A 15,404-nucleotide genomic window follows, 5' to 3' on the forward strand; every position below is an offset into this window, starting at 1 on the left:
CAGGCGCCCCGCCGTCCCGACGCCCTAGCCGCCCCGGTGCCCCGCCGACCCACTCTGGTGAGCCCCCCCTGTTTTTTCTTTTTTTTCTACTACTAGTAATTAGGTTAGTTAGTACGGTTAGTTTCTTTTTTTTCTACTGCTACTAATTAGGTTAGTTAGTACTGTTAGTTAGGTTAGTTTGATTTTCTAGGTTAGTTAGGTTAGTGTCATTCCTCTCATGTCTTCTTTTGTCAGATTTTGTTTTCTGTAGTAATTTAAGTTCTGTCTTGTTGACTTGTTTGTTGAGTTGTGTTTCTGTTTGTCCGGTGATGAAAAACCTGTTAATCATACCATCTTTAGCGACTGATTGGTCGCTGTGCGCCCATGCTGTCATTCTGCAATTCTGAGGACAAATTGAACATCTTAGCGTAATTTTTCTGAGTACTTCTGAACTTATGCTGTGAAAATCTGCAATTCTGATGTCCACATTGGCTATGCCGTAATTTTGGAGACTGAATTTTATGGCGAAATGTTAATCGGGCTAGAATTTTTCAAATGGGCTATCCTTTTGGTGGATCTTGAGTTGCCTACTGCTACTTGTTTGATCATAAGCATAATCCTATTTGCCTAGAAAGCATTGTCTGACGGCTCAACCATTTGTTATGAAACTCTTTAAATATTCTTATTTGAACTCAGGAATCTGTGTAACGTTTCGGGTTGATTTTTCTTTCCTAATTGGAGATTGTTGTCTATGGATCCCGGTGATGACTTGTGATGTTAAAAAGTAGTGGCCTGATGCATACATTGATGAGATCTATATTATCACTCTGAGTGATCTGTCCGACAACATATCCAACTTTTTTTATGTTTGTGTTCTTTTGGTGATATTTCTGTTATCTGGACACAAATGTTCATAAATTGTTTATTTGCTTTGATCTTTGTTGTTAATTTTTGGTTTAAAATCTTTCTCTATGAAAAGAGTACACGCAGATCTTTGTTGTTATCTGGACACTTTTGCTTTGATCTTTAGACTAGGTTAGTTAGGTTAGTTAGGTTAATTAGTTTGTAGGTTAGTTAGGTTAGTTGGGTTAGTTTTGTTAACCAGTTCTACTTTTATTTTTACTAATTACTACTCCTAGAAAGCAACCATGTAAATGATCAGGATTAGGATGCATATGCATCCCTTTTCTTTTGTTTCTTGAAAATCAGAAAAGAAAAAGAAAAGGCAGGTTTAGTCATCATTTTTCAATTAGTTGGCTAATGGTTTCTAGAATTATTTGACCATGGGCATGGACAGGTAGCAACTAGGAAAGGTAGAATTTTGCATAAAGGGTTTTTGATGGATTGTTTATTTGACCAATGAGCTTTCCTAAATTTTCTCAAATATTTTATTATGTTTATGTTATACTAATTTCGTTTACTCTTGTCATTGCAGGTGTTGACAGATGGTGGGCTTAGGTCGAGAGCGCTCCGAGCCTCGTTCCTCGGCGCGTGGGAGGGGTGTTGTTATTGCACCCCAGAACCTTCGAAGAGCGCTCCTAGACAGCATGCAGACACCCCCAGCACCTTCAGCGGGCGCTTCTTCTTTGGCCAGGAGAGGAGGTCGGGGGAAGAAGAGGGGTGCAGGTAGAGGTGAACGGGGTGCTGGGAGAGGTAGGAAGGTTGTTTTGCCTTCCTCGCCGCCACCCCCCGCTGATTCTCCAGACCATCGGAGTGCTCCGTCTTAGGTGGACCTGTCTGACCTGGACCCGTGTCGGACTCCGGTCCATGAGCCTCGGGTCGACGAGCCTCTGGTCGCCGAGCCTCGGGTCCCAGTGTCTTCCTCTCAGGAGACTCGGGTCCCAGAGTCTTCCTCCCAGGAGACTCGGGTCCCAGAGTCTTTGTCCCACGTGACTCCGGAGACTAGCAGCCATGTTGATGGTGTCAAGGAGACCTTATCTGAGGATAGCTACAGCGAGGGCGAGCTGGTTGAGGAGGGCAAGAAGGTCTACCAGCGTGGTGGTACTAAGCTACCGTCCGTGACGGTGACCCGCGACCAGAGGTGATTGATTCAGCCCAACGGGGAGAAGTAAGTGCATTTACTCTTTTTTAACCCTTTGCCTTCATGTTTGTTCAAATTTATATCTAATGTGTTGGCCTTGTCATACTGCAGGGGTTGGATACACGCAAATGGTGTCCGCAGGCCCAACCAGGTCCTTGGTACTATTTGCCGGCACCACTTCCCGGGTGGGTCATGTTGCCCGGTGAGGGTGAGCTTCCACATCTAGCACTGACCTGGGAGCTGTACGAGGCTGCCCCGGCCCCGCCGGGGGAGATGGTCGACGGTGTCGTGTGCGAGACGGTGACCGACATTGTGAGATGGCATTTTTGGGTAATTTCTTCTTTACAGAATTAAAAATCAATAGTACCTAGTGATTGTACTAATGATCAATGTTGTCTTGTTTGATTGCAGACCTTCTATAGGTGTCTTGAGGAACACGAGGCAGACGTGGCTATGGTTCTCGAAGCCGAGTGCAAGCGCCTACTTCAGAACTTATGGCACGAGGCTCGGGTGCAGGCTGTCCGAGACTACTACACCTAGACTAACATCAGGAGGCAGAAGAAGAAGTGCCACGTCAAGTATCTGAGTAAGGACAAGTACATGAAGGTAATTACCTATTCTTAAGGCCTTGTACTAGTTTCCTTGATTTGATTTGTAGGCATAGCATTGAAATTTCTCTTCGTCTAACTTAGGTGCCCCGAGATGGTGTGCGGATAAGATGGACTGTTGGGAGAGGTTGGTGGATGAGTGGTGCTCTCCCCAATGGCTAGCCATGCACAACAAGGCCAGGGCCAAGCATGCTCAGATGCAAGGTGTGCCGCACCATCAAGGGAGCTCCATCCTGTTTGAGTACAGGGATCACTGGGTATGTGGTTCGAGCCCTTAATGATTCATGCAATTTCATTCTTCATGCTAGCTTCAACCCTTTAATTACTAATTTACCTTGTTCCTCTCTTTCAGGCGCGACACAACAAGAAGGAGGTGCCGCCGTTGTACGACCTCTATGCCATGGCCCATAGTGCCCCATACAAGAAGGCCAAGGCATTCTCGGAGGATGACCTCAATCATCCAGAGAGCTTCACCAACATATCCTCCCACGACAAGCTTGTGAGGTACAGAGACTGGGGGAAGAAGATGAAAGGTGAGGACTTCAACCTGAGCCAGAGTCCTTTTGATCCTGAGCTCGTGATGCTATTTGGTTATGGGAGGAGACATGGCTCGGTAGCCATTGGGGATGGACTGATATGTTGTCCTAGAAGTCTCCCGGAGATCAAGAAGCGCCAGACAAGGTCTCTTCCCGAGATGAGGCCTCGACCACAGACAATGGACATCGCTATCGAGGCTAGGGCCCAGGAGCTTGTGGCGGAGGCAACCAGGAAGGCGGTGGAGAGGGTGAGGGAGATGGAGGAGATGACGGCTAATCTGTTGGAGGCGGAGAGGAACCGGAACGACGCGGGTCATCGGGCCCTATACGAGATCCTCATGGTAAGTTTCTCCCACATACTAGCCAAATCATGCACGCAATGTTCATTTCATTACTAACTAATATGACGGACTCGTGAAAACAAAATGTGTAGTCCGTGTGCGAGAAAACAGTCCAGACCCCTCCGCCGATGCCCCAGATTGCTCTAGCGGATACGATGAGTTTCATTTGAATGGTCATTAGTTACTAGTATTCACATTTCAGTTGCATCATGCTAACTAAACATTGCAAATGATCTTTCGTGTAGCACGCCTCCCAAAAAGGATCGACCGATCCTTCTCCGTCTTGCGGTGGCGCAACCCAGACCGATCCTTCACCTCCTGGATTATGGTAAGTTTTCCCAGGTGTTTTGCTTAACAAATGCTTTGTTAGCTAGAAAATGGCATAACAACCTAGGATAGCTCAATAATGATCTATATCTAGCTTAGCTAGTTCATTTATGACATAATTAGCTCACTTAGGTAAAAAATGGCATAACAACCTAGGATAGCTCAATAATGATCTATAATTAGCTTAGCTACTTCATTTATGACATAATTAGCGCATTTAGGTAAAAAATGGCATAATAACCTTGGTTTAGGTCCAAAATGACATATACTTAGCTCATTTTCCTCAAAAATGATATAATAACCTTACTTAGCTCCGAACTGACATACTTTACCTAGGATAGCTATAAAATGACCTATACTTAGCCTTTTTTTTCCTCCTAAATGACTTAATATGCTTAGTTAGCTAAAAACTGTCATTACTACCTAGGATAGCTAAATAATGATCTATACTTAGCTTACATAGTTCATTTATGACATAATTAGCTTACTTAGGTAAAAATGGCATAATAACCATGGTTTAGCTCCAAACTATCATATAATTAGTTTATTTTCCTCCAAAATGACAAAATAACCTTACCTACCTCCAAAATGACACATTTTAACTAGAATAACTCTAAAATGACCTACACTTACCATTTTGTCCTACAAAATGAATAAATATGCGTAGCTAGCTCAAAAATGGCATAACTACCTAGGTTAGCTCCATAATGACCTATTTACCTAGCTTAGCTCTAAAATGACCTACACACTTAGCATTTTTACCTACCTTAGCTAAAAAATGGCATTTTACCTACCTTAGTTAGAAGAAGAAGAAGAAGAAGAAGGAAGACGAAGAAGAAATCTTCTTCTTCTTCTTCTTCTTCTTCTTCTTGTTCTTCTTCTTCTTCTTCTTCTAGCTAGTCTTCTTATTCTTCTTCTTCTAACTTTCATCTTTCCTAATTTGCAGATTTGCTTGAGATGAGGAAGCTAGCATTGATGGAAACTTGTTGCAAACTTTTACTTGTGCTTGTGCTTCCTTTTTATTTATGGAAACTTGTTGGATATGTATGTATGGAAATGTTGTTGGAAACCATTGTATGTTGTTGGAAACTTGTATATGTCGTTGGAAACATATTGTTGGTATGATTGTTGAAATTATTTTGAAATGTGTGTATATATATATGTGAAATTCTGTCAAATAATGAATTTATGAAAAAAAAGGAAAACAGGGGCTATATAGCCACTTTGCTGTTTGCTAGCTGACGGCAAAGGTCTTTGACGTCCGCTAGCAGACAGCAAAGCTGCCATGTGGCAGCTACCTATACAACCTGGGGTGTAGTGGGCTGGCCTATTTGGCAGGTTTGTCGTCAGCCAGCAGACGGTAAAGGCCTTTGCATCTTTGCCGTCAGCTGGCTGATGACAACGATGCAAAGGCCTTTGCCGTCTGCCAGCTGACGGCAAAGCACGCTGTTAACCACTTAACGGACCTGAACTGCCACGTATGCCGTCCAGGCTCTTTGCCGTCGGTCAGCAGACGACAAAGCCCTTTACATCTTTGCCGTCTGCCAGCAGACAGCAAAGAGGCCTTTGTCGTAGCCCATGCCTTCTATGATCTTGACTTGAAGGTGACAGAGATACAAACAACAGTTGAGAAGCTCCAAGAAGAAGCAGAAGAGAGGAAGGGGAAAGCAACCACTAAAGTGCTTCATAGAGTGCCTAGGGCACATAGATCTGTAGCAGTGCTAGTGCCAGACACTAGAGCTACAACATCAGCACCTGCAGCCACAACTCCAGTTGCCCCTCCAGTGGCAACTCCACCAGCTCCATCAACTTCAACATATGCTTTCATCCTTGGAGTCCTCTCAACACCACCTCCCGAAGATCAAGCTTAGAGAGCCCCATAGCACTATGCATTTTCAAGCTTTTTGGTAACTTGTTGCCAAAGGGGGAGAAAGTGTATAGATCATAGGCTTCGAGAGAGAGAGAGAGAGAGAGAGAGAGAGAGAGAGAGAGAGAGCTTTGCTTCTTTGGCTACTTATTTGCTTGCTTGCTTGATTGATACTTTTTGTTTATGTGTGTGAGATACTTTGTATGGTCATGTGTTTGATCATATCATGCTTAATTCTTGTGCTTGGATGATAATATTCCCTATCTTTTATGTATGATCATTCAGTTTGCCTTGTTCCTATTTCTATCATTTTGAGTGCTCCACTAAGATGTATGTGACATGAAAGAGTAACCCATGATCCTAATTGGTTGTGCATTTGTATTCAAAAGCAAATCTTAGATAATGCACAAATTTAGGGGGAGCTCATGCTTATCACATACTTCTCAAAGCGACGATGTTTTTCATTCTTATTATCATTTATCAAAGCTTTGATCTATATGTTGTCATCAATTACCAAAAAGGGAGAGATTGAAAGTGCAACTAATCCGTGGGTGGTTTTGGTAATTCTTAACAACATATAGCTCATTGAACTAATGCTCTTTCAAGATGAACATTTCAGAAAGTTCAATGATTGGCATGGCATGGACTAGAGATGTGGACCCCTCAAAATGCTAAGGACACATATTGGCAACAAGCTCAAGACTCTACATTTTCTTTTTAGTGATCCAAGATCACATTGAGTCCATAGGAAAGCCAATACTATTAAAAGGGGATGAGGTGTTGCTTAATGGCTTGCTTGCTCAAAATGCTTAGTGATATGCTCCAAAACCCTCAACCACTTTCTCATTTCCTTCTTATGTCCTAAACCTAAAAGCCAAACTTAGCCCCACTGATTTGATATATTCGGCGCCACCGAGTTCATTTGACATAGCCACTGCCACAAACCCTAATCAATTCGGTTTCACCGATAGGGATCTTGGTCTCACCGAGATGGGGTTGCAAACTCTCTGTTTCCCTTCGTAACGTTTCGGTCTCATCGAAATGAGCGATCCGTCCCACCGAGTTTGCAATGCAAACTCCCTGTTTCCTTTTCGTAACATTTTGGTCCCATTCAAATGAGCGAATCGGTCCCACCGAGTTTGCATGACCAACCCCCTGTGTGCCTATTACTGAAATCGGTCCCATCGAGTTCATGTGATCGGTCTCACCAAGATTACGTTATGCCCTAACCCTAGCGAATCGGTCCCACCGAGTTGATCATATCGGTCCCACCGAAAATCCTAATGTTCATATTTTCACCTATATCGGTCTGACCGAGTTTCACCATTCTGTCTCACCGAGTTTGGGAATCTGTGTGTAATGGTTAGATTTTGTGTGGAGGCTATATATACCCCTCCATCCATTCTCATTCGTGGAGAGAGCCATCAGAACGTGCCTACACTTCCAGCATTCATTTTCTAAGAGAGAACCACCTACTCATGTATTGAGACCAAGACATTTCATTCCAACCACAAGAATCTTGATCTCTAGCCTTTCCCAAGTTGCTTGATATGTCTCCAACGTATCTATAATTTATGAAGTATTCATGTTGTTATTTTATCATTCTTGGGTGTTTTACAATCATTTTATAGCAACTTTATATCATTTTTGGGACTAACCTATTGACCCAGTGCCCAGTGCTAGTTGCTGTTTTTTGCTTGTTTTTTACATCGCAGGAAATCAATATCAAATGGAGTCCAAACACTGCGTAACTTTTTGGAGATTTTTTCTGGACCAGAAGGAACCCAATAGGCCTGAGCTGCACCTGGGGGGTTCCCCGAGGTGGGCACAACCCACCAGGGCGCGCTAGGCCCCCCTAGCGCGCCCAGGTGGGTTGTGCCCACCTCGGTGGCCTCCCGCGCCCCCTATTTGTACTATAAATTCCCAAATATTCCGAAACACTTCGGGGTAAACCTAGATCCAAAGTTCCGCCGCCGCAAGATCTCTGTATCCACGAAAACCAATCTAGACCCTATTCTGGCACCCTGTCGGAATCATCTCCGGTGGCCATCTTCATCATCCTGGCGGCCACCACGACGAGGAGGGAGTAGTCCACCCTCGGGGCTGAGGGTTTGTACCGGTAGCTATGTGTTTGATCTCTCTCTCTCTCTCGTGATTTATATCATGGGCTTTGTTAATGTAGTCGGATCATATGATGTTTCTCCCCTCTATACTCTTGTTATGATGAATTGAATCTTTACCCTTCAAAGTTTTGTCTTGTCGGGTTGAATATTCAGAGATGAGAACACATGATATATGTCTTGTAATATGAAGACTTGAGGTGATAATGAGGTATCTTATTGATTCACTTGATATGTATTATGGCATTCAACTCGTGGATTCCGGCGGTGATATTGGGGTAATCTATGCATAGGGGTTGATGCACATTTTTCTCCGGCGAAAAATTTGGGGTCTCTTTATAGTTCTTTGTGTTGATTAAGTATTATGAATATGAATTTGCTTTGGTGTTATTCTAGTACGAACTCTAGGATAGATCAAACGGAAAAAATATCTTTGTGTTATTTTAGTACGAACTCTTGAATAGATCGAACGGAAAAAATAGCTTTGAGGTGCTTTCGTGATCTACAAACAATTCCTATCTTTTGTTCTCTGCTAATAGGAACTCGAGAGTGATTCTTTATTGCACTTTGAGGGATAATCATATGATCCAACTATGTTAGCATTGTTGAGAGGTTGCACTAGTGAAAGTATGGAGCCTAGGCCTCATTTTTAAGCATTGCAACACCGTTTTTGTGCCCATTTACTATTTTCTACCTTGCCGTTTTTATTTATTCAGATTATAAAAATATATTTCTACCATCCATATTACACTTTTGTCACCATCTCTTCGCTGAACTAGTGCACCTATACAATTTGCCATTGTATTGGGTGTGTTGGGGACACAAGAGATTTCTTGTATTTGGTTGCAGAGTCGTTTGAGAGAGACCATCTTCATCCTACATCTCTCACGTATTGATAAACCTTAGGTCATCCACTTGAGGGAAATTTTCTATTTTCCTACAGAACTCTGCGCTTGGAGGCCCAACACGTGTCTACAAGAATAAAGTTGCGTAGTAGACATCAAGCTCTTTTCTGGCGCCGTTGCTGGGGAGGTGAGTCTTGAAGGTATATCTTTAGATCTTGCAACTGAATCTTGTAGTTTCTTGTTTTATCACTAGTTTGGTTCATAAAAGAAAACTACAAAAAAATGGAATTGAGGTTGAGGGAGTCCTGGATTAGGGGGTATCCGGACAGCCGGACTATATACATCGTCCGGACTATTGGAGCGTGAAGATACAAGACTCAAGACTCCGGCCCGTGTCCGGATGGGACTATCCTTTGTGTGGAAGACAAGCTTGGCGATCCGGATATTATATTTCCTTCCTTGTAACCGACTCCATGTAAACCCTAGCCCTCTCCGGTGTCTATATAAACCGGAGAGGTTGGTCCTTAGAAGGCCGATCACAATTACAACCATACCATCATAGGCTGGCTCCTAGGGTTTAGCCTCTATGATCTCGTGGTAGATCTACTCTTGTACTACCCATATCTTCAATATTAATCAAGCAGGAAGTAGGGTTTTACCTCCATCGAGAGGGCCCGAACCTGGGTAAACATTGTCTCCCTTGCTTCCTGTTACCATCAGCCTAAGACGCACAGATCCGGACCCCCTACCCGAGATCCGCCGGTTTTGACGCCGAGATTGGTGCTTTCATTGAGAGTTCCTCTGTGTTGTCGCTTCGAGGCTTGATGGCGTCTTCAATCGTCAACAACACGGTCCAGGGCGAGACTTTTCTCCCCGGACAGATCTTCGTGTTCGGCGGCTTCGCACTGCGGGCCAATTCGCTTGGCCATCTGGAGCAGATCGAGAGCTACGCCCCTGGCCACCAGGTCAGGTTCGGAAACTTGAACTACACGGTGGATATTCGCGGAGACTTGATCTTCGACGGATTTGGGCCTGCGCTAGGAGCATCGAACAGTCACGATGAGCACGGCTTAGACCTGCTATCGGACGGTGCTCGGGATATCACCCCTGCCATAGCCCCGGATCTAAATCCGGAGCAGGTTGCATTGCCTAAGGACGGAGTGGTGGACCCCACCCCGCAGGCCGCATACTCATCAGCGGTGGAGCCGAACACAGGTCTCACCTCTGTGGAAGCCTGTAACCCCGGGCCTCCGGACTCGTCTTCTGTTGATGGTTTTGGTCCGCACACCCTCGAGCCAGTCGAGCCAGGTTGGGCTCCGGTAATGGAGTTTACCGCGGCGGATATCTTCCAGCACTCGCCCTTTGCCGACATGCTGAACTCGTTAAAGTCTCTCTCTTTGTGAGGAGGCTCTAGGATGAACTATGTCCGGCTTGAGTGGGAAGCAGGCGACGAAGGAATTCGCTGCTTACCCACCACCCACTTCATTGCCACGATCGATGATTTAACCGACGTTCTTGACTTCGTCTCCGAAGACATCGACGGCATGGACGACGAACCAGGAGAAGCTTCAGAATCTCTGGGGCACAGGACTACTACCTCGCCACACGATATATACATGGTAGATACACCCAAGAAGGACGACGACGATAATCCGGAAGATAAAACACCCAGGCAAAAGCCAAAACGGCGGCGCAGACGCTGCTCAAAGTCCAGCAATAGTAAAAATAGCGACAAGAGCGCAAGAAGGATCGACATACCAGTAAACCCCGAAGGCAATAACGACCGCATGGACCCAGCGATGGAGCAGGACGAGCCAGGTCACGCCGAACCGAGTTCGGAGCAGATGCCCGATCACAATGATCCGGAGGGACGAGCTCATCAAACCGCCCCAGGACAGGAACATAGTCCGGCCGATGATGCATTCATCATTCTGGAAGAACGCGTGGAATGAGACAACCTCCACCGAAAGCTTATGGCCACAACGAGAAGTCTAAAAAAGCAGAAGCAACGGCTCAAAGCTGCACAGGAAATGCTCAGTCACAGATGGAATAAAGTGCTAGACACTGAAGAAAGATATGGCGACGATCGCCATACAAAAAGCTATCCAAAACGCAAACTACTGCCAGAATTCGACGACGATGCCGTTCCACCAAAGAATAATACGACCAGGAGACCAGATGTACCGCTTCACAACCGCAACAGAGCGGCTACTGACGCTGCACACAATCTACGTGAGCATCTGGATAATAAAGCCGGTGCAGCTAGGTCCATCTATGGATCTAAAGGACACACCCCGGCGAGGGACCATGGTCACCAAAACGATCATACAAGCCAAATACCAGTTCGGAATAAACACCGGACACAACAACAACCGACTGCATGCCATAGCGCGTCCATATATAAAGGGGCTGCTCACCCCCTGTGCTTCACCGAAGAAGTACCGGACCATGAATTCCCACAAGGTTTTAAACCTGTGAACATAGAGGCATACGACGGAACGACGGACCCAGGGGTCTGGATCGAGGATTTTATCCTGCATATTCACATGGCTCGTGGGGATGACCTCCACGCCATCAAATACCTTCCCCTCAAGTTGAAGGGACCAGCTGGACACTGGTTGAAAAGCCTCCCCGAAAATTCAATTGGGAGTTGGGAGGAACTCGAGGACGCTTTCAGGGCCAATTTTCAAGGGACTTATGTCCGACCTCCGGATGCAGACGATCTAAGTCACATAATCCAACAGCCCAGAGAGTCTGCCCGCAAGCTTTGGAACAGATTCCTCACTAAGAAGAATCAAATTGTCGATTGTCCGGACGCCAAAGCCTTAGCAACATTCAAACACAACATCCGCGACGAGTGGCTCACCCGACACCTCGGCCAAGAAAAGCCAAGGACAATGGCAGCCTTAACAAGCCTTATGACCCGCTTTTGCGCGGGTGAAGATAGCTGGCTAGCCCGTAAAGGCACCAGCGATCCCAGCACATCCGAAATAAGGGATGGCAACGGGAAGCCACGGTGTAATAAAAATAAACGCCAAAACAAGGAAGAGAGCCCGGACAACACAACGGTCAATGCCGGATTCAGTGGCTCTCGACCTGATCAGCAAAAGAAGCCATTTAAAGGCAGTAAAGAGGGACCGTCCGGTCTGAACAGAGTCCCAGACAGACTATGCCAAATTCATGGCACCCCCGAGAAACCTGCGAACCACACGCATAGAGAATGCTGGGTCTTCAAGCAGGCCGGCAAATTAAATGCTGAACACAAGGGGAGGGACACACCAAGTGAAGACGAGGATGAACCTCGCCAGCCGAACACTGGGGAACAGAAAAAATTCCTGCCAGAGGTTAAGATAGTAAACATGATCCACGTGACTCACACATTCACGAGAAGGCACGAACGCGCGCTCAGAGACGCACATGATATAGAGCCCATCGTACCCGCATCTGACTACTGGATGTCTCATCCGATCACCTTCGATCACACGGACGGCCGAACTAGTATTCGGCGCGGAGGATCAGAGGCCTTGGTGCTTGACCCAATAATCGACGGATACCGTCTCACCCATGTCCTCATGGACGGCGGCAGTAGTCTCAATTTAATATAAGAGGACACTGTCCGCAGAATGGGGATAAACCCATCCAAAATTAGCCAAAGCAACACCACCTTTGAAGGGGTGATACCAGGCGTTGAAGCCTACGTCAGGGGATCCGTCGTGCTGGAAGTAACATTTGGCCCCTAGGCAACTCCAGAAGCGAAGAACTACTCTTCACCATCGCACCCTTCCAAAGCGGCTATCATGCATTGCTTGGAAGAACGGCCTTCGCCCGCTTCAACGCATTGCCGGACTATGGCTACCTTACACTCAAGATGCCCGGTCCACGTGGCGTCATCACCGGTAACGGAATCACAGAGCGCTCTTCACGCGCAGAGGAACACGCGGCGGCCCTAGCGGCCAGACTATAAGCGGCCTCCAATATCAAAAACATGACTGGTCATTAAGACCACAAACACGGTTAGACGAGTCCGGTAGCCCGGATAAACTGAACCAGGGCATCGTATATGTAATCCCACAGCGGAAACCAGGGGCTATAAATATTTAATACAACCCCACACTTGGCTTAACCTTATTGGCAGGCCAACATCTTACACTTTTATTATCCATCGCATACTTACGTTGTACTCTCCTATGAGTTTTATTTTTTCCACAGACAACGTTCGCGCGATACCCCTCCAGGATATGGCACAACGGAGACAAAGGCGCAGATGTGCAGCAGGGCCCCGCTCAACAGGTTTCTTTTTAGATTAAGCCCCCGTGTAAACCTTTTCTACTGCCTCTTGTTGTTTAACCATCCCATGGGTCCCATACCCACAGAGGATACTGCCGTTATTGGCATTTCGCCACGACAGATTAAACGCACGTACCTAGAAATCTGGGGTTTATAATAGGCTTTCTTCAGCCTATTTTCTTTTACAAAGACCGAATACCTTCGGGAGTGTTCGGCGTCACGAGTTTGGCCTTATATGCATCAGCTCCGAATCATGTCTTTGGTCAAATGTTGGGTTTGCCCGGCTCCTGGGTTTGTCGCCTTACGTTCCGTTATTATCGACTAAGGCGGCCAAAGGAGAACTACTGCGATTGTGCCCTGGTTATTCTGGATGAGCACCTCAGTAGAGAAAGCCGAAAACTGACTGTCATGATACAGCGAGAGACTGTTCAACCACTCGAAGACTCACCGGAATCTTTAGGATTCCTCCGCATTAACGAAGGGCCGTTTCCCGGCCATGTACATACGCGCCCGTATTCGGATGCACGCGAAGGTACCAGGGGCTACATAGTAGCCCCACCGTTAGACCCCCATGGCTAAGCGAAAGTGTTACAGCTATATAGTCTGGTTGCCTAGTTCGACGTGCGATCACCTCCTTAATGGACCAAGACGTTGGCTCAAGTGTGATTAAGCATATTTTTTGCGAACAACCCCGCATTGTATGCGTGGGGGCTGAAGCCAACGACTGCTAACTTTCGGATTACTTATATTTATATAAAAACCACCGCAAAGGGGACACAATCATATTTTCGGGCAAAAAGTATAAATATAGCCTCATAATCAAAATACACATTGTTTTTACAATGATTCGACTTATCACTCGAACAAGACATTTTTCGAGCACTACGCCTCTATTAGGCGGGAACCTTCTGTGACCTGCGCCAAGTAGTGCTCGGCCGGATATTGACCTCCCGCCGGATCCTGGGTCGCTATAATGGTGGCCTCCATATTCGTCCAATAGTCTTTAACGCGGGCAAGAGCCATTCGTGCACCCTCTATGCACGCCGACCTCCTCATAACGTCAATCCAAGACACGGCCCCAAGGAATTGTTGCACCAAACCAAAGTAACTGTCCGGCTTAGGCCCCTTCGGCCAAAGATGGACTATTACAGATCGCATTGCAATCTCGGACAGCCTGTGAAGCTCTGCCACAGCAGCCACCTTCTCATTTAGCGGCAGCGGGTGAGTGGGAGCATTGAACTGCGACCAGAAAAGCTTCTCCACTTCCTTATCACCTTGACCCTCGAAGAACTTGGCAGCGTCAGCTGTACTATTCGGCAAGTCCGCATATGCGTCTGCAGGACTCCAGCGTCCAGCCAGGGGAGCATACTTCGGATCCAAAAACTTTGTCCGCAGTAAGTAGGAGCCCCCAGCCACAATTTTGTCGGCCTGTTGGAGCTCCTCCCACATACCCCGGATCTCGGTCCGCATATCTTTGGTGGCATTAAGTGCCTTGTCCAGCTCGGCCGAACTAGCCTTATTCTCCTTTTCACGGAGTACATACCGGTCGGCGGCATTTTTCAACTCCCCAGCCATTTCGGCTATCTTTTCCTCGCTTCGGCGATGAGCAGCCTGTTCGGCTCTCAATTCTTCTGCTGCTTTTAGGGCAGCCGCATTGCTAGCCCGAGCTTGTTCCTTGGCCTGAGCAAGTTCTGCCCTCAGGGCCTCCACGACAGCAGCACCATCTGCAATACAAACACATTGCATTAATATTATGCCCCCCTCGCATTTTCCTATACAACATAATAAGGGAAGCAGAGCACATACCCTGTGACTCTTCCAGCCGCTTGTTCACCAGCGTAATATCGGCATCGATAGATCCGATCTGCCTCCTTAGTTCGGCAACTTCAACAGACTGGTCGGCTGCCGGATCCTTAGATACCTGCGCACATGTACAACGCATCCATTAATATATGTTCCCCCGTTTGCCGCCTATGGCGGGCAACCAGAGTCTCATGGGCTACTATCCATAGGGAGCACACCTAGCACGTGCCTTACAACCAAAAAATAGTGCATTTTTCACTACATACCTCAAAGCCTTTGAGCAGGCTCGTAAATGCCTCATTCAAGCCGCTTGTAGCGGATGAAATCTTCGTGAGCACCGTGCTCATTAGTGAGCGGTGCTCCTCCGAGAGTGCGGCTCGCTCCAGAAGGCCTGTCAGCACGTCCGGCAGGACGTCGAACTGTGTCGGACCCTTCTCATCGCCCCCTCCCCCCGTGGGAGCCAAACGCTCCGTGCTCAGGGCGACTGATGTATTAGCTTCCAACTTCGATAGATCCGGACTCCTCCGTGACAACACCTCAGTGTCGCCCGCTTCATGAGGCGAAGAGGTGGGTGGGGTCTCACTCTCCATCATCTCCGGAGGAAGATCCCCCGAAGACGAACTCTGTTGAGAAGAGCTGCTAGCCGGACT

The 15,404-nt window shown here is 46.7% G+C and overlaps 1 non-coding gene across 1 annotated transcript; it reads left to right on the top strand.

The window, feature by feature from the left end:
- The first annotated feature begins 299 nt into the window (after window positions 1–299).
- On the top strand, window positions 300–391 carry LOC119342337. Its single transcript, XR_005165538.1, has one exon. It is a non-coding gene; the product is annotated as a small nucleolar RNA SNORD96 family (small nucleolar RNA).
- Window positions 392–15,404: the final 15,013 nt, after the last annotated feature.

Source organism: Triticum dicoccoides, chromosome 7B (genome assembly GCF_002162155.2).
Source record: "Triticum dicoccoides isolate Atlit2015 ecotype Zavitan chromosome 7B, WEW_v2.0, whole genome shotgun sequence".
Classification (NCBI taxonomy): domain Eukaryota; kingdom Viridiplantae; phylum Streptophyta; class Magnoliopsida; order Poales; family Poaceae; genus Triticum; species Triticum dicoccoides.